The sequence below is a fragment of the Eubalaena glacialis genome, chromosome 7, assembly GCF_028564815.1.
Source record: "Eubalaena glacialis isolate mEubGla1 chromosome 7, mEubGla1.1.hap2.+ XY, whole genome shotgun sequence".
Taxonomy (NCBI): domain Eukaryota; kingdom Metazoa; phylum Chordata; class Mammalia; order Artiodactyla; family Balaenidae; genus Eubalaena; species Eubalaena glacialis.
This window is the reverse complement of record NC_083722.1, coordinates 46,867,994-46,888,948: the sequence shown is the minus strand read 5'-3', so window position 1 is coordinate 46,888,948 and position 20,955 is coordinate 46,867,994. Positions and strand designations below refer to the sequence as shown.

The following is a 20,955-nucleotide window of genomic DNA, read 5'->3' as shown; positions in this document are numbered from 1 at the left end:
ATTACCACATGGATCCATTTATAGAAAAAAATCAAGAGTGAACCTGAAAGGTCTATTACTTAGGGTTCACTGTATCAAAATTGGTGTTATAAAGGGGTAACACTGCTCTTTAGAAACCCACACATATCATATATACATATGTTGTTGTACAAGAATTTCTGGTAAACATAAAAATTCAGTTAAACATTTTTAACCTTTCACATTGCAAGAGGCTACTTCCATCAATCAATATTTACTGAGGCAGACAGTGCATTTAGGGGTATCAGGCAGCACAGGGCTTGTAAAGTATAATCTAACTCTGATTTCTGACTTCAGGGAGCTGGGTTTCCAGGGGAAAGGGGACATATACATGTGCAAATAATACATCCACTGTCACTTGCACTTCTCTCCAGCATATTAGACCTGCGCTAGCATATTGATCAAATTTTAATTTCTGAAAGTAGACTGACTATTTCTAAAAGATAAAATTTTTTTCTTCCTTGAAATTATCAACCTATTATTAGTTGTTGTGATTGGATTTTTGAAATTTTTTAAAAGTAACTTCTGAGGAACAATTAGCTAATGTGATTTATAGACATTGTGTTACCTAAAAAAATAAATTAAGCAATCATTGTGTTGGTCCAGCTTTCAAGTGATTTTGATATAAATAACAGATGAATTAGCTACATAGCAGTGGCAGAAAAATGCTTCAAAAGAAAACCACTTGAGCAGATTTCTACACAGGTGTTTAGGCAAAAATAGAGTCTGTCAACAGGATAAAAAAATCTTTAGTCAAATATGTGTACATTTTGTTCTACACATGAGTAAACATCTGGATACCTAGACATATTTAGATATTTTAATGTTTAACTTTATATTGCATTATATTATAAGTAATTCAGGAATATCAATGGGTAACTGCAGAGAATTTGTTAAACGCAGCACTTGGCTGAGGAGTGTAAGTTAAGACTTGTTGCTCTTTGGTAAAGGGGAGTTTGATATTTACTACCTAGAACTGAGATGGAAAAAATATAGGGAAAATGCTGAAATCAGATGATAAGAGCTCAGAGGGTTTTTCCATACCCTTCTGTGAGGGCTTAGGGTTCACCATGTGCTAGCAGCCAGGTTCAGGTTCACGGCCCTTGAAACATCTGCCCCCAGACCAATCATGCCCTTATGCCTGTGGAGCCTTGAAGGGCTTAAGAGGAGGCAAGAGGGCCCACATTCCAGGCTGCTGCAGTGTGGCCTGGAGCCAGACTTGGGAGGAGCACAGGAGGACATCAGGCCTCCTGCTCTTTTCCTATTTCTGAGTATTTACACTCAGATAATAAAAGTCAAGAGGGATTTGGAGAGATGTTTAGTTTTCAGGTCAACATTATTTTCTGAAGTTACCTTTGCCCCTGTAACCCCATCCTTGATTCATGTAAGTAGAGGCCACAAAGCAAGGGGGGATGGATGTTTTCCAGATTGGTTGGATATGAGTTGTGGAAAATCTAATATCCTAATAATATCCTAAAAACAGTCACTCCGGTCACCAATACATGGAAACATTTCTTTCATTATAATATTATACAATTATTTTTATTCCCAAAGAACCAGAAATAAGTAATAGGTACAATTTAAATTATGGATGTTCTGGACTGCGGGAAAACTTTCCTATTATAGAGAATGTTAAGGCATTTTCTTGCGAGGAGAGTAGAGAGCAATGGGGTTCCCAATATTCTGAGGGATAATGTTTAGAGAATCACTTCCAATGATGTGGAGGTTTGAGTGACTGCAATAAAGTAATCTAAAGTGTAATAGACAACCCACAGTCAAGTTTCTTCACTCGTGTATATTTTTATAGTGAACTACATTTCCTGATTTTATTACTCAGATAAGAAGTTTAGGGTCAGTTGGCAACAGTCAGTAAAACTTCACATTTATGCAGCGTATACAGAATTTTACTCCTGCTCAAAGTCTTATGATTGATGTTGAGGGAAAATAAATCTCTGGATAAAGTACTTTCTAAATGTAATAACTTGATAGAGCATTTGTATCCTGCTTAAAATGAAATTTGGAAGTGAAAATTGTGCTGAAAGGTAATGAATTACAGTTTGGTAGTAAAATTACCTCATCATAAGGTAAAATATTCATTCATTTAAGAAGATAACTGTAAGAAAACCTACATTTCTATTATAATTACCTTCAGGAAGTTTGAGGCAAAATGACTTGTGCTTTTCAATATAAATCATTTAATTTTCTAATATAGAACAAATTCAACATTTTAATGGGGTTTTAGTCATGTATTTTTATAATTCCTTTTCCCATACTAAGTATTTGATGTTTCTAGCATAAGACCCTTAAACTTGGATCCGTGATGTGGATCCCCTGGACTTTTGTGTAAAATATTAAGGTGACTGTGCCTTTTTCTGGGCAGAGTACCTGGAGGTTTCATCTGTTTCTAAAGTGACCTCAAAGTGAACAGTGATCTACCTAGCAGAAGAAAACAAGAATGACACCGAATCTTAAGGAGCCAAAGTCTTTATGATTTCATAGGATGTGACAGCCCAATTTTTTATTTTTATGGTCTATAAATAACATAAAGTTTGGTTTTTTTCCAGCTTTATTGAGGTATATTTGACAAATAAAATTGTAAGATATACAAAGTATACAATGTGATGCTTTGATATATGTGTACATTGTGAAAGAATTCCCCCCAACTGAGTTGTTTTACATCCATCACCTCACATATTTACCTTTTTTTTTTTTTCCAAGTCTTAATATTGTGCCTAGCTGCATATGTGCATACTTTATAAGCATTCTAACCCTGACTTCATCTTTTTGGAAGGTGGATTTTGTGAGACCTAAGAGGCCATGAAACCACTGGAATAAGGTGAATATTCCTGGTTCAGACATTTTATTGTTTTCTTGCCTCTCCCTGTCCTGTATTTAAAAGAAACATCTCCCTAAATAGTAGCATAATCAGGTGTTTATTCATTCATATATTTATAATTTCTAAAAATCAAGCTAATTTAAGCAACACTAAGAATATATTTGGGAGATTTATCAAATAATTCCTGATACATATTTATTAAATGGATGGCATAGTGTTATGAACTAAGGTCTATCAAAATTATGTATTTTCAATTGGAATACATTTTAAAGGAATGTAGGATTTGTGCTATTTCTTTTAAAATTTAAGAACTATCCTGGTAGGAGGAGAAGATGGCGGAAGAGTAAGACGCGGAGATCACCTTCCTTCCCACAGATACATTAGAAATACATCTACACGTGGAACTGCTCCTACAGAACACCCACTGAATGCTGGCAGAAGACGTCAGACCTCCCAAAACGCAAGAAACTCCCCACGTACTTGGGTAGGGCAAAAGAAAAAAGAAATAACAGAGACAAAAGAATAGGGATGGGACCTGCACCAGTGGGAGGGAGCTGTGAAGGAGGAAAGGTTTCCACACACTAGGAAGCCCCTTCGCGGGCGGAGACTGCGGATGGTGGAGGGGGGAAGCTTCGGAGCCACGGAGGAGAGCACAGCCACAGGGGTGCGGAGGGCAAAGCGGAGAGATTCCCGCACAGAGGATTGGTGCCGACCAGCACTCACCAGCCCAAGAGGCTTGTCTGCTTACCCGCCGGGGCGGGCGGGGCTGGGAGCTGAGGCTCGGGCTTCGGTCGGATCGCAGGGAGAGGACTGGGGTTGGTGGCGTGAACACAGCCTGAAGGGGCTAGCGTACCACAGCTAGCCGGGAGGGAGTCCGGGAAAAAGTATGCAGCTGCTGAAGAGGCAAGAGACTTTTTCTTGCCTCTTTGTTTCATGGTGCGCAAGGAGAGGGGATACAGAGCGCCGCCTAAATGAGCTCCAGAGACGGGCGCAAGCCGCGGCTATCAGCGCGGATCCCAGAGACGGGCATGAGACGCTAAGGCTGCTGCTGCCGCCACCAAGAAGCCTGTGTGCAAGCACAGGTCAGTATCCACACCGTCCCTCCCGGGAGCCTGTGCAGCCCGCCACTGCCAGGTTCCCGTGATCCAGGGACAACTTCCCCGGGAGAACGCACGGCGCGCCTCAGGCTGCTGCAACGTCACGCCGGCCTCTGCAGCTGCAGGCTCGCCCCGCATCCGTACCCCTCCCTCCCCCCGGCCTGAGTGAGCCACAGGCCCCGAATCAGCTACTCCTTTAACCCTGTCCTGTGTGAGCGAAGAACAGACGCCCTCAGGCGACCTACATGCAGAGGTGGGTCCAAATCCAAAGCTGAACCCCAGGAGCTGTACGAACAAAGAAGAGAAAGGGAAATATCTCCCAGCAGCATCAGAAGCAGCGGATTAAAGCTCCACAAACAACTTGATGTACCTGCATCTGTTAAATACCTGAATAGACAACGAATCATCCCAAATTCAGGAGGTGGACTTTGGGAGCAGGATATATTAATTTTTCCCCTTTTCCTTTTTTTGTGAGTGTATATGTGTATGCTTCTGGGTGAGCTTTTGTCTGTATAGCTTTGCTTTCACCATTTGTCCTAGGGTTCGGTCCGCCCTTTTTTTTTTTTTCTTTTTTTTACTTAAAAAAATTTTTTTTCTTAATAAATTTTCTCTTAATAATTTTTTCCTTATTTTTTATTTTAAAAAATTAAAAAATTATTTTCTTAATCAGTTTTTATTTTTATTTTAAAAATATTAAAATTTTTTTCTTAATAAATTTTTTCTTATTTTTTATTATAAAAATTAATAAAGTTATTTTTAAAAATTAAAAAAAATTTTTTACTAATAAATTTTTCCTAATAATTTTTTTTCTTATTTTTTATTATAATAGCTTTATTTTATTTTATTTTATTTTATTTTATTCTCTTTCTTTCTTTCTTTCTATTTTTTCTCCCTTTTATTCTGAGCCGTGTGGATGAAAGGATCTTGATGCTCCAGCCAGGCATCAGGGCTGTGCCTCTGAGGTGGGAGAGCCAACTTCAGGACACTGGTCCACAAGAGACCTCCCAGCTCCACGTAATACCAAATGGTGAAAATCTCTCAGAGATCTCCATCTCAACATCAAGACCCAGCTTCACTCAACGACCAGCAAGCTACAGTGCTGGATACCCTATGCCAAACAACTAGAAAGACAGGAACACAGCCCCATCCATTAGCAGAGAGGCTGCCTAAAATCATAAGGCCACAGACACCCCAAAACACACCACCAGATGTGGACATGCCCACCAGAAAGACAAGATCCAGCCTCATCCACCAGAACACAGGCACTAGTCCCCTCCACCAGGAAGCCTACACAACCCACTGAACCATCCTTAGCCACTGGGGAGAGATACCAAAAACAACGGGAACTACAAACCTGCAGCCTGCGAAAAGGAGACCCCAAACACAGTAAGATAAACAAAATGAGAAGACAGAGAAACACACAACAGATGAAGGAACAAGGTAAAAACACACCAGACCTAACAAATGAAGAGGAAATAGGTAGTCTACCTGAAAAAGAATTCAGAATAATGCTAGTAAAGATGATCCAAAATCTTGGAAATAGAATAGACAAAATGCAAGAAACATTTAACAAGGACCTAGAAGAACTAAAGAGGAACCAAGCAATGATGAAAAACACAATAAATGAAATTGAAAATACTCTAGACGGGATCAATAGCAGAATAACTGAGGCAGAAGAACAGATAAGTGACCTGGAAGATAAAATAGTGGAAATAACTACTGCAGAGCAGAACAAAGAAAAAAGAATGAAAAGAACTGAGGACAGTCTCAGAGACCTCTGGGACAACATTAAACGCACCTACATTCGAATTATAGGGGTCCCAGAAGAAGAAGAGAAAAAGAAAGGAACTGAGAAAATATTTGAAGAGACTATAGTTGAAAACTTCCCTAATATGGGAAAGGAAATAGTTAATCAAGTCCTGGAAGCACAGAGAGTCCCATACAGGATAAATCCAAGGAGAAACACGCCAAGACCACAACGTTATGAGACTAGTTATCAATTACAGGAAAAGATCTGTAAAAAATACAAACACATGGAGGCTACACAATACACTACTTAATAACGAAGTGATCACTGAAGAAATCCAAGGGGAAATCAAAAAATACCTAGAAAAAAATGACAATGGAGTCACGACGACCCAAAACCTATGGGATGCAGCAAAAGCAGTTCTAAGATGGAAGTTTATAGCAATACAAGCCTACATCAAGAAACAGGAAAGATCTCGAATAAACAACCTAACCTTGCACCTAAAGCAATTAGAGAAAGAAGAACAAAAAAGCTCCAAAGCTAGCAGAAGGAAAGAAATCATAAAGATCAGATCAGAAATAAATGAAAAAGAAATGAAGGAGACAATAGCAAAGAGCATTAAAACTAAAAGCTGGTTCTTTGAGAAGATAAACAAAATTGATAGACCATTAGCCAGACTCATCAAAAGAAAAAGGGAGAAGACTCAAATCAATAGAATTAGAAATGAAAAAGGAGAAGTAACAACTGACACTGCAGAAATACAAATGATCATGAGAGATTACTACAAGCAACTCTATGCCAATAAAATGGACAACTTGGAAGAAATGGACAGATTCTTAGAAATGCACAACCTGCTGAGACTGAACCAGGAAGAAATAGAAAATATGAACAGACCAATCACAAGCACTGAAATTGAAACTGTGGTTAAAAATCTTCCAACAAACAAAAGCCCAGCACCAGATGGCTTCACAGGCGAATTCTATCAAACATTTAGAGAAGAGCTAACACCTATCCTTCTCAAACTCTTCCAAAATATTGCAGAGAGAGGAACACTCCCCAACTCATTCTATGAGGCCACCATCACCCTGATACCAAAACCAGACAAAGATGTCACAAAGAAAGAAAACTACAGGCCAATATCACTGATGAACATAGATGCAAAAATCCTCAACAAAATACTAGCAAACAGAATCCAACAGCACATTAAAAGGATCATACACCATGATCAAGTGGGGTTTATTCCAGAAATGCAAGGATTCTTCAATATACGCAAATCAATCAACATGATACATCATATCAACAAATTGAAGAAGAAAAACCATATGATCATCTCAATAGATGCAGAGAAAGCTTTTGACAAAATTCAACACCCATTTATGATAAAAGCCCTGCAGAAAGTAGGCATAGAGGGAACTTTCCTCAACATAATAAAGGCCATATATGACAAACCCACAGCCAACATTGTCCTCAATGGTGAAAAACTGAAACCATTTCCACTAAGACCAGGAACAAGACAAGGTTGCCCACTCTCACCACTATTATTCAACATAGTTTTGGAAGTGTTAGCCACAGCAATCAGAGAAGAAAAAGAAATAAAAGGAATCCAAATCAGAAAAGAAGAAGTAAAGCTGTCACTGTTGGCAGATGCCATGATACTATACATAGAGAATCCTAAAGATGCTACCAGAAAACTACTAGAGCTAATCAATGAATTTGGTAAAGTAGCAGGATACAAAATTAATGCACAGAAGTCTCTTGCATTCCTATACACTAATGATGAAAAATCTGAAAGTGAAATTAAGAAAACACTCCCGTTTACCATTGCAACTCGAAGAATAAAATATCTAGGAATAAACCTACCTAAGGAGACAAAAGACCTGTATGCAGAAAAGTATAAGACACTGATGAAAGAAATTAAAGATGATACAAATAGATGGAGAGATATACCATGTTCTTGGATTGGAAGAATCAACATTGTGAAAATGACTCTACTACCCAAAGCAATCTACAGATTCAATGCAATCCCTATCAAACTACCACTGGCATTTTTCACAGAACTAGAACAAAAAATTTCACAATTTGTATGGAAACACAAAAGACCCTGAATAGCCAAAGCAATCTTGAGAAAGAAAAATGGAGCTGGAGGAATCAGGCTCCCTGACTTCAGACTATATTACAAAGCTACAGTAATCAAGACAGTTTGGTACTGGCACAAAAACAGAAACATAGATCAATGGAACAGGATAGAAAGCCCAGAGATAAACCCATGCACATATGGTCACCTTATCTTTGATAAAGGAGGCAAGCATATACAGTGGAGAAAAGACAGCCTCTTCAATAAGTGGTGCTGGGAAAACTGGACAGGTACATGTAAAAGTATGAAATTAGAACACTCCCTGACACCATACACAAAAATAAACTCAAAATGGATTAAAGACCTAAGTGTAAGGCCAGACACTATCAAACTCTTAGAGGAAAACATAAGCAGAACACTCTATGACATAAATTACAGCAAGATCCGTTTGACCCACCTCCTAGAGAAATGGAAATAAAAACAAAAATAAACAAATGGGACCTAATGAAATTTAAATGTTTTGCACAGCAAAGGAAACCATAAACAAGACCAAAAGACAACCCTCAGAATGGGTGAAAATATTTGCAAATGAAGCAACTGACAAAGGATTAATCTCCAAGATTTACAAGCAGCTCATGCAGCTCAATAACAAAAAAACAAACAACCCAATCCAAAAATGGGCAGAAGACCTAAATAGACATTTCTCCAAAGAAGATATACAGACTGCCAACAGGCACATGAAAGAATGCTCAACATCATTAATCATTAGAGAAATGCAAATCAAAACTACAAAGAGATATCATCTCACACCAGTCAGAATGGCCATCATCAAAAAATCTAGAAACAATAAATGCTGGAGAGGGTGTGGAGAAAAGGGAACACTCTTGCACTGTTGGTGGGAATGTAAACTGATACAGTAACTATGGAGAACAGTATGGAGGTTCCTTAAAAAACTAAAAATAGAACTACCATATGACTCAGCAAGCCCACTACTGTGAATATACCCTGAGAAATCCATAATTCAAAAAGAGTCATGTACCAAAATGTTCATTGCAGCTCTATTTACAATAGCCAAGACATGGAAGCAACCTAAGTGTCCATCATCGTATGAATGGATAAAGAAGATGTGGCACATATATACAATGGAATATTACTCAGCCATAAAAAGAAATGAAATGGAGGTACTTGTAGTGAGGTGGGTGGACCTAGAGTCTGTCATACAGAGTGAAGTAAGTCAGAAAGAGAAAAACAAATACAGTATGCTAACACATATATATGGACTCTAAGGAAAAAAAAAAAAAGGTCATGAAGAACCTAGTGGCAAGACGGGAATAAAGACACAGACCTACTAGAGAATGGACTTGGGGATATGGGGAGGGGGAAGGGTAAGATGTGACAGAGTGAGAGAGTGGCATGGACATATATACACTACTAAATGTAAAATAGATAGCTAGTGGGAAGCAGTCGCATAGCACAGGGAGATCAGCTCGGTGATTTGTGACCACCTAGAGGGGTGGGATAGGGAGGGTGGGAGGGAGGGAGATGCAAGAGGGAAGAGATATGGGAACATATGTATACGTATAACTGATTCAGTTTGTTATAAAGCAGAAACTAACACACCATTGTAAAGCAATTTTACTCGAATAAAGATGTTAAAAAAAAAAAAAACTATCCTGTTCAGTTAAAGTCATACAAATATAGCAACACATATGAAGTTATAATTGTAATTTTGTGCTATGTTTGAATTATTAGACTACTGTAGGATTTGTCTCCCCTATGTTTACAAGAAATCAATAGATAAATGCCTCCACTGAAATTTAAGAAAAGAAGGAAGAAAGGGAGAAAAAAGTGAAGAAAGGAATACCTTATGGTTAACAGTGTATCAGTGAAATATGAGGCTGAAAAAGATTAGATTTTATTTGAAAGTGCTTTGATATTTAAGTCAATTTTCCAAGCTGTGCTCTTTGAATCAGTAATCACAGATACATGTAGAATGAGAATAAGGGGCACAGTGAGAGTCACAGCGGAAAGGAGATCCAAGGGGCAGAGAGAGAGGGAGTGTCATCCTGAAGGAAAAACAAGCTTGGGAGGGGGTCAGGAAGCCTGAGGGAGCAGAAGTGGGGGGAGGAGGGGCGTGGTCGGTAAATGAGACATGGAGAAGTGGCCAGGCACACAGAGAGGCAGGGCGTTTTCATGTTCGAGGTACTTCTGGGATTCCCTTCGGTGCCCGGGACCACCCAGGATGCAGTTCTTTGTGAGGCCTTATCACTGTTTTTCCTGATTAGGATTTCCTCGAGAATCTGCCTCCAGCCTCAGTCTCCGACTCTCAATCTCTCTCTCCCCCACCCCCATTTGTTTACTTATTTGTAAATGGTTTTATGATCTAATCTAAATGAATCACTTCTCAAAGGGTCTAAATTAAACAGAACAGCCCTCCCCATAGTGAACATTGGTTAAATCTGTAACTTCGTTTACTCAGGTAAGAGGACCCTTCATGAAGCAGCGGAATGGTAATTTCAAACAGCACTTTGTTTTTATTCCTGAGAATAACCAGTGGTATATATTCGTTATTTTGGCAGTCCCTAAGGGAAACTCTAAACAAAATAGGGAAAGAGATCATTATTAAGAGAAATCTCTGCCAAACATCAGGATTTGAAGATAGACTTAAAAATTGCCGTGTAATATTAGCATTTTTACAACAGCAAATTATTAGCTTCTGGTAATTATTTATCATATTGATCTTGGTAAATACCAAATGGTAAATACCAAATGAAAATATGCAAAGGTAGTATTTCCTATGTTTTATTTAAATCTAGTTTATGTCACTTATCAACAGATTTGTAATTAAATACAGATGTTTAACCAGATCAAATCTTAGACATTCTATTCTGCTTTTATTATGCAAAGTGAGAAAGCCCTGGGCTGTCACGTCAGGTGGGCCTTGCTGCGCAGGATGCTTGTGTAGCTACAGCTGGTGCTCAGCCTTGGTCTCCTCATCTATGTGATGAGCACTGCACATCCTTCTCAGACTTGTGAGGGTACCAAAAGGTAATGCCTATAAGCCACCCACCATATTGCCTAACGGGTCAGAGATTCTAAACCAACACACTGTCCCTTCCCTAAAGAAAAATCTACAGGTGGAAGGTATACAAAGAGAGCAGAAATAAACCACTAGCATTCTAACTTTTCTAGTGAAAAACATATTAAAGTGAATTTCACCCTCAGAATCAGCTATTAATGGCAAATAGGAATTGTTACTGAGAAATTTATCACTTACATGAATGCTCTGAATTCCCAAATAGGTTATCATAATAATTCTGCCATTAGGGAAACACCTCCATTAGAACTCGTGCATATCAAATTGGCAACATGTATACAAAACATATGGAAACAACTGTGTATCTAGTCTTTACAGAGGTAGATGTTCATGGAATGTTATGCTTTTTCTCTGTGGAAAGTTTTATTATTTTATTTTAAATACATAATTTGTCACAAAATAAAGTACTTATCTTAGAAGTGTTGCATGATACACAAAGTTAAAATTTAAAAGCTATGGTATCTATAAACTTACTTTGGATGCTTTTTTCCACATGCTAAGTAAAAAGTGATTTCATTAAACTAAACTAACTGTGGAAGACAGTAATTCTGGGAAGATAGTGACCTAAATGCAGCTCCCTTCTCTTTCTTTACCAGCTTTAAAGTAGCAACATATTTTGGGGGAAATAAATGCTGACATCCTCAGAAGCTTATGTGTACGTCAGGCCTTGAAACCTCTGAGAGACTTAGCTAACAGAATTGACTGGACTGGCCTTTTATCACCTGTGGGCTGAGTGAGTACGTGAAACCCGGTGTTGGAAAACTCAGAATGGTCATGGTGGAGTGGATATTTGGGAAAGAGTTTGGCTTGCACAGATCTAAACTTCATCCAAGTGGAAAGCTGCTACAGACCCACTGGAGTATGTCTATTCTCCCTGACGGGGAGGCCAAGAAGGACCAGAATGGGTAAGCCTTCAAGTCCGTGAAAGTGATGGGAGACTGGAGAACAAGACGGCATTTTTTAGGTTCTCCCCACGTTTTTGGTGGCCTGGAACACATGACTAAAATGATAAGAAGATAGAAACTGTTAGAAAAAGATTATTTGAAGAAAGATCCAGGAGACTTGCCAGAAGTAATAGGAGTTACAAAAGAAGGAAAAAAGGAAAACATATAGAGAAAATATACAAATAATGGGGAGAGGATTGTCCTGAAAGAAAGACTTAACACTGCCAGTGGAAAGAGCTCACCAACGGCCCCATGGGCAAATGAGGAAAGGGCAGGGCCTGCGCGGATCCTGGTGAAATCCTTCAACGCTGGGGACAGGTGCAGTAAACTTACACGTGCTCAGAGAGTAAGGACAAAGCTCACCTGCAGTGCTGGGAACAGGAGGAAGGCAGACCTGCAGCCAGAGGTACTGAGAGAAGGGAAAGCACTGCGCTGTGAGAAGCTGAACTGCTCCCTGAGCTCACTTGGCTGAGAGGAAGACAAGTAATATTTGATGATCAACAACAATTCCGTAGCCTATCATCCAAATAGCCCATCAGAGGAAAGTACGTGAAGTACAACTCCAACCAACCAACCGAACTAACCAGGTTATTACAGGGCGAGTTTTACAGCCCATCTTTCTCCAATTTCTTAACATCTTCTACCCCACCTGCCAAGACCATCCACAAAGTTCCAGGAGTACCAGACCCTGCGGGGTGGAGACAGTGGCAGGAGCTGAATGAGCAGCTCACAGCTCCTTCACCACCGCTACGCCCCAAGCCATAAATTCAGGGATGAGGGGAGCTTTGAACTGGATTTGAACTTGAAATCATAAATTGGAACTGACTGGACTTAAAACCTACATTGTGTAAATTAAGATTCTTCTTAAAGGAGAATGAGCATAAAGCTATGTGATTTGCTCAAACTGTTAGCAATGAATAAGGGAGAAGGACAGTGGTTATAGAAAAATAAAACCAATTCCAGTTTGTACCATATTGAGTACAGACTATCTAGTAAGCCATTTGTACTCGTATTTTAAGGAATTGTATATGCATCCTTACATACACTACGTAGAGAGATTGGGTAGAATAGGCAGAGAAAGGGACAAAAAGCAAGAATTAGACATGAGATAGAAGATAGATTTCTTGGAGGAATGAGGACTCTTCCAAGTTCCCTGGATATCTAGGTTGAATACTGTCTGGAGGAATCAAACATTTCCCATTGTAGCTTGCTGAAAGAAGCTTCAGAACAGCAAAATGAGATCAGTTAATCAAGGAAGGGCAATTCAAAATAAGCTTACATTGTATCTTGTGGAACTGCAAGATAAGCTCTTTAAAAAGTAAGAACTAATTGCAAAAACAGAAAGTTGAAGACACATTTCAGGAATACATAATTTTGTGAAAATAATCAGTTTTAAAATATGGTATTCTCTGTAAGTTTTTCTTGTTGCGTGAAAATATATGTTTTCAATATGAAATAGTGGGTCATCAACACTGTCAAGAAGCTAATCAAAACACTCTCTTTCTCTGCCTCCCCACCAACTTCTCTCTTTTCACTTTCTGTCTCAGTGAATAACTCACCATTGTCTGTATGGCAGTAGTCTTTGTCAACAGTTGATTTTTCTTGACTCTAGAAATAACACTTTCTGTTTGATCAGTGTTGCCTGATCTATCATCACTATTGTCCATACTGTCCTCATTCTCCAATCTGGTCTCCCATTTCCAACTCTCTCTGCAATATTTCTCCATAATATTTATCTTTTAAGTCTTGAAAACAATTTTCTGGTTCTTAAATTCTACAAGGGCAGTGGCTGATGTAATACAAATTGCTAGAATTGTGTTTGGCATACATTTGTTGCTCAGAAATATTCCTTGAATTTAAACAAACTGTTTGCCTTGTACCATTTATGTTACTTATTTAAACAAACCTTTCCTCTTTCATTAATTAGCGCTATTTATTTTACTTATTTGAATGATTTACTCAGTTAAAATTTATATATTTTGTTTAACAGATTCTGATTATTGAGCTACTTTTCTGCCTTGTTCCCTTTCTTTGGACCAAATTCTTCAGTAATCATGAGTCTTTTTGTCCATCTATAAAAGTGTTTTCAGGGTCAGTGTTGACATGTGTTTATTATGTACTTATGCATTTGGCAGGATTAGCATTCAGTAAAGTTTTGAATATAATATACATTCTATTGATCCTCTAAGACTTTCCTTAACACTAAAATCCTATAAAATTAAGAGGTGAGATTCTCCCCTTGGAGATCAAACCTGTATCCTTAGGAACTACAATCTGTAACAACAAAGATAACTTTTTAGGAATGCTGCTAAGCCTTCATGTTAATGACTACATATGGAATGACAAAAGCAGTTCTTTTGATTATAACGTCAGTTAATGCAGAAGAAGTAACTCATCAAAATGAAATCAAGGTGCTAGTAGAAATGGGAGAATAATGCTCAGCATCTAAAAGCAATCAAGGCTCATGAAGAGTAGCCTTAGAGAATTCAGAACAGTGGCATCAAATGAGACCAGAGATAATTAATGATAAATTGTTTCTTAAATAGAAAGCAGATGATCACATCCTGACCCTAGATTCATAAAGTGAACTTTTGATTATCTGTGCTGGAGAGGAGTAAGACAACACTTGTATTAGGGTTTGTAGAAAAATCACACTCACAGAATCCACTGCTTCTTTCTTCTGTCTTTCAGGTTATGTCAATCAATTAACAATGCTAAAGTGGCCTTCGGTGTCAATAATAATAATAATAATAATGTCATATTATTATTAATTATTATTATTAGCTCTATTCTAAGAACTAGTAATAATTTTAATTCTTTTAAAGTCATTGGCCTGTATTATCTATTACAACTTATCAGATAAGAAGAAGTACTCAATATTAGATGATTATAAAATTTTGCAAGTAGAATCAGAATATGATCATAGTGCTATAGCAATACAGGAAACATTTCTGTGCAAGTAATAATTACACAAATGCATGGCTTGTGCTTAGTGCTCTTAGCTACCACACTATTAGACTATAGTTAATTATGGGAAAGAAAAGGGAATTCACTGGTTTTGAAGATAGAAATCAGAGGAAACTCTTGACAACATTTTAACAACCACCACAACAATGAAGGAATGACATTCAGGTTCTGTTTCCCCCTCTGCATTGGATGTTATTGTTTTACTCTGTACCTGATCACTCTCTTGCCTGCCGGATGTTGTTGCCTTACATTGTGAACTCCTGCCATCCCCAAACAAAATGTATCTGCCATGCCCCAACTTGTGGTCTTTTTTTTTTAATTTTTAAAAAAATTATTTATTTATATTTTTTTGGCTGCGTTGGGTCTTCACTGCTGTGCGCAGTCTTTCTCTAGTTGCCACGAGTGGGGGCTACTCTTCATTGCAGTGCACAGGCTTCTCACTGTGGTGGCTTCTCTTGTTTTGGAGCATGAGCTCTAGGTGCGTGGGCTCAGTAGTTGTGGCATGCGTAACTTGTGGTCTTGACACTTATCAATATTGCTTTTGCTGGCTGGTGGGTTTTTATTTAATACATTGTTTTCCTTATATTCTTTTCACCTGCATAAAAGCCACCGACCAAATTTTCACTTTTTAATCAAATCATAGCATGAATTTCTATACATTTATATTACATCTATTTCTAAACATTCTTATGTTTATAATCTTCTAAAACATTATAAAATTTTTTTCAGTGCATGAAAGTCTAGATCTTCTTCCATCTCCAAGACTGAAAATATCCTGCTTTTCTTTTCTATTTTCCTTATATCTACTTACTTTCCTGTATGATTGCTGTTAGCAGTCAGTGTCATTTTCCCATTTCAAAGCTAGGATTACAGTCTTTGAACAGTCTTTGAAGAACAGAAAGCAAGAATGTCCTCTATTTGCTTTTACCATAAGGAGGAAAAGAGTTTTACTTTTCCTCCGTAGTCACACTCTTGGTAGGTTTCTTATATAGGTTTCTAATATTTCAAACTTGAAATTATATAATATGCCTTAATTGGCCCATTTCAAGAATCACATCTGTGTCCAAGATATTTATCGAATCTAATGCAGAAGAGAAATAACCTGGAATGAACCATTATTTTCTGTGTTGAATTGACTTAAAGTCGTGTATGTGAGACTGATAGGACTAACAAAGGACACAGACACTGACACACACAAACACACACACACACAGATATAAAACTTTACATAAGTATAAAAGTTATATATATATGTGTGTGTGTGTGAGTATTCACGCCACTTTTGGTGTTACTATAATTGACATAAAAATGCTTCAAACAGCATGTTTTCCTTTCTGGCATTTAGGAGGAACTAAACATGGGGGGTTGGGACTGTCCCTCTGGATTTGCTAGTTTTCTATAGGAAAGTGTTTTTGTTGAGATCTGATACACGCACACACACATCTTTTCTTTAAATGGTACAGACCTCTAGTGACGATCATTAGAGACAACTCAGGCAGGACAAATACTACTTTTCCTGTTCAATAGACTCTGATAATCACACAGTGCTGGGTCACATGCCCCCCTGGGAAAGTCTGAGGCCATCCATGGCAGAGTTGGTAGAAATGAGTGTTGTGATCTCTTAATTCTGTCAGTAATTAACTCTTAAGGAGGTAACAAAGTAATCTATTTGTTACTGTGACCTAAATCTAATTTCTTGTTTGTGTGGAAACTCCTCTGTTCATCTTTTTTTACTAAAGGATGTACAAATTCACATTCAATGGGCAGAATTTTGCTGAAGGCTTCATAAGTCCTGATTATGAGATAGTGTATTTTGTTTTAATCATGAGTTAATCATTCAGCATTAGTAAAACTTACTAATTCAACTTAATTGCAGGTGAGAGTCAGCCAATTTAGGAAAATTAAATATAGCCATTATTTTAAGGTAATCTGCTGACTAGGGTTGGAAAAAGGGAAGTTGTATTTGGGGATACCAGGGAGTCCCATTCACAAACTATGATGTATTAATAAATGTCGTCCCTAACATTGTGCAAGGCACAGTCTGCACAGCCTTCCGTGGCAGTCCTAGTGCTTGAACTATAAAAAAAAGGAGTGTTACAAAATATAATAATGACAATACTTGTTTACCTTTACAGCTTATAAAGGGAAGAGAAGGGCATTCACATTATTAGTTTAGGGTTTTATAGCCCTTTTGTCATTATTTGTCAAATAATTTATTTGACACTCCTAATCTGTATTTGCAAGACAAATTAGCTAATATAAGGAAAACTTTAATATAGCACCTTCTCAAAGCATTAAAGATTTAAAATTACCAGCATTCACCAGCAATCCCACTACTGGGCATATACCCTGAGAAAACCATAATTCAAAAAGAGTCATGTACCACAATGTTCATTGCAGCTCTATTTACAATAGCCAGGACATGGAAGCAACCTAAGTGTCCATCGACAGGTGAATGGATAAAGAAGATGTGGCACATATATACAATGGAATATTACTCGGCCATAAAAAGAAACGAAATTGAGTTATTTGTAGTGAGGTGGAAGGACCCAGAGTCTGTCATACAGAGTAAAGTAAGTCAGAAAGAGTAAAACAAATACCGTGTGCTAACACATATATATGGAATCTAAAAAAAAAAAAAAGGTTCTGAAGAACCTAAGGGCAGGACAGGAATAAAGATGCAGATGTAGAGAATGGACTTGAGGACATGGGGAGGGGGAAGGGTAAGCTGGGACGAAGTGAGAGAGTGGCATGGACATATATACACTACCAAATGTAAAACCGATAGCTAGTGGGAAGCAGCCGCATAGCACAGGGAGATCAGCTCGGTGCTTTGTGACCACCTGGGGGGGGGATAGGGAGGGTGGGAGGGAGGGAGACGCAAGAGGGAAGAGATATGGGAACATATGTATATGTATAACTGATTCACTTTGTTATAAAGCAGAAACTAACACACCATTGTAAAGCAATTTTACTCCAATAAAGATGTTTAAAATAAATAAATTAAATTAAATTAGCAGGGTTCAAGTTATTGATGTTTTATTGACCTGCCACTCTACTTGTTTTGATAGGACTGAATGGAAACCATCAAGCTGGAAATTTTTCCCATGGCAATAATCATTCGTCTTAACAAATCACTTGAAGTACTAAAATTGTATTGTTTTCCAACATCTGACATCATTCAGACATTTCATGAGGAGTTGTATGTTCTACTGTCGGCAGTCTTAGACGATCACAGCCCATTGTAGGACAAGTTGGGTAGATGGTGGATAACATAGAGGAAGATGAATGTTCTAACCATGGAAAGACGCTTCATTGTGTAGAGGAATTAGATGTCAGTGGACCTCCGTACTATTCGACATTAGCTTTCTACGTTGTTCTAGTTTGCCTCTTACTTGGTATAGTTCTTCACCTGTGATGTTTGTAAATATTAATATCCTGATATGTGAGCATTTCTATGGACTTTAATATAAATGTCAAAATAAACCTGAATTACTAAGTGATTTCATATAAAAGAAAAAGAACTGACAGTTAATTTTTGCCCCTTGTGGTTCTGGTGATGAATGAAGCTGCCATCCTTTGCTTGGTGCTGAGGCCAGCAAGGCAAATGGGAAAAATTTACCAAGTAGAACGGCATTCATTGACTGTAAAATTTACTAATTCAACATTGAGAGTTATCAGAGTATTTATTTTTTAAAAACTTATTCATTCATAGCAAAAAGTATTTATTAAATGCTTCCTATGTGCTTGGCATAGTTCAAAGTGGGAGAATAAAGCAGTGAAATGATACAATAATCCCTGTCCTCATGACACATATTTTACAGGGAAACCAACAATAAATAAGTAAATATATATATATATAGTACATATGAAGCTGTTAAGAGCTATGAGGAAAATAAATAAGTGAAGAGGGTCAGGGCATGATGGGACAGTGAATCACAGTGTTAAATCGGGTGTCTGGTGGTATCGTGGACAAAATATAGTAGGGCTGTACAAATATAAGGAGGTTACTTTAGACTGTGCAGTGAGGGAAGAATTTCCTGCAATGCTACTATGTGAGTTGCGACCCGAATGACAAGGAGATGGCTGTGTCAATATTTTGGAGAAGAATCTTCAAAGGCCCTTAGTGAAGAGGGAGCCTGGGGTGTTTGATGCACAGTGAGGAGCTGTTGGATGGGCAGAGATAAAACCAAGGGGCAGCAGGAACAGGTCACACTGGTCAAAGGAAGGTTTTCCATTTTCTGTCTCCATCTATATCTGTTTAGGGAGAGCATCTTGATTGTAGGGTACTATTCTCCAGACCTCACCCAGATGAGGTTTTAATGCCCTGCATCATCCCCAGACACTCCCTCAGTCAGTCTATCAAACAAATACTTATTGTGCCAGGTATGACTCTAAATGACGGGAATACGAGAGACACTGCCAGCCCTGCCCTCATAGAGCATATATTTCAGTGGAGAAGATATAAATGAAATGATTACAAGTATCAAGGGGTCTAAGAAGTAAGCGAGATGTATTACTGGTATTTATAATAAAATAGGGTTAACCTAGCGTACAGCCTAGGTCTAAAATCTATGTAGTGAGATAGTATTTCATCTTACGTATTTCACCTCAAAAAGTCATTCCAAGATTTTATCTACTATAATAATAAGATAGATTTAAAACACCAATTTACTTATATATAATATATATAATAAAAAATATATATAGTGCTTTATAATTTTCTATGTCCTTTCATATGCCTTACCCCATTTAATATTCACAATACTTATGACAGAGGTCAGTCTATTATTATTACCTTCTTTTTAAAGATGAATAAGCTAAAGTTCTGAGAATTTAACTGACTTGTCTACAATCACAAAATGAGTTAGTAATGTAGGCAGTCCTAGCCTTTTTCTATACCACCTAGATCACCAGAGGTCTGGTCTGAGCTAAACATAGTAAAACTGTTTACCCAACAGCACCAGGCATTTAGTTCAGAAGCAAAAGGAAGAGAGGACATAGCATTCTCATTCTTAAGAAACATGGGATCTATTTAGGGAAGTGTTCAGATAAGTACCAGATAATAAATTGTGCAGAAATTCTGTGTGCATATAAAGTTATGGAATAATCAGAGTGGTATGGGATTATTCTATAACATTGTCTCTACAGAAATTTTAAAACTGGGTATATAAATAGATTATGTGGTTAGATTTTGACGCTTTTCCATTCTGAAATTCTCTGGGTTTTCTCCCCATTCTCAAAATCACTGCCAATCAATGAATCTTACCCACCATTTCCTCTGAGTTTATTGCTTAGTTTAGAAATCTACAGTGTTTCTTCATTGCACAGATTAATCTTAGCTATTCTCTCTTTCTCTGTCCACTGAAGACGCCTGCCAGGGCAATCCAGAAAACTTTACTCAGCATTCTCTTCTAATTATCTTATTCCCAGCTCCAAGGCTGATGCCAAGATTTTTATTCAAGTAACCTCTTCCTGGAATGCTAAATTGTCGACCTTTAGGAAAGCTTCATTCATTTAACCTTCCTCTATTTCTTAGAAAATCAGTAGACAATTCCATTCAGTATGCAACTCTGAATTTGCTCCCTTACTATATGAGCATTCTCTGTTTCCCTCATATAGTGCAATGAGTTTATTTTTCCAGTTTTTGTGTGATGTCAACAAATGTCTAGTTTTATTAGTATTGATTATTTTACATTATGTTTTATAATGAGCCAGCACCTGACATACTATTGCATAAAATACATTTGATATTTTCAAACACTATTGTTGTCTTGTTACACATATTACGTTTAATCTTTTTCCCCTTCCACTCTACCTGAAGATATTCTCTACTAATTAAAACTTATGAACAATACATGTCAACTACCAAGTAAATAAGACACAAGAGAAAAGTATACAACTTCAGTTACATATTTGTGTTTATGTGTTAACTGTCTTATTCTTCATGGCTACAAACAGGTGCATGGCATGCAGTGTACTGAAGACAAATGCTGCTTCCAAACCACCATTATGTGGCACCAGGTCCTGTGCTAAGTGCTTTTGTATTCTTTTTAATTTTTATTTTCATATCAACTCTGCAGATAATTAGTCTGCAATATGTTTCTTTTCTAAAAAGCCAGTGAAAATCAAAGGCACATTTTTTAATAGAAACTGATGAGAAACATCTTTGTAA

At 37.6% G+C, this 20,955-nt stretch overlaps 1 protein-coding gene across 1 annotated transcript in view; it reads right to left on the bottom strand.

The window, feature by feature from the left end:
* KHDRBS2 (KH RNA binding domain containing, signal transduction associated 2) overlaps window positions 1-20,955 on the bottom strand; it is a 713,468-nt gene that overhangs the window by 378,065 nt on the left and 314,448 nt on the right. The gene's annotated exons all lie outside the window — the stretch shown is intronic.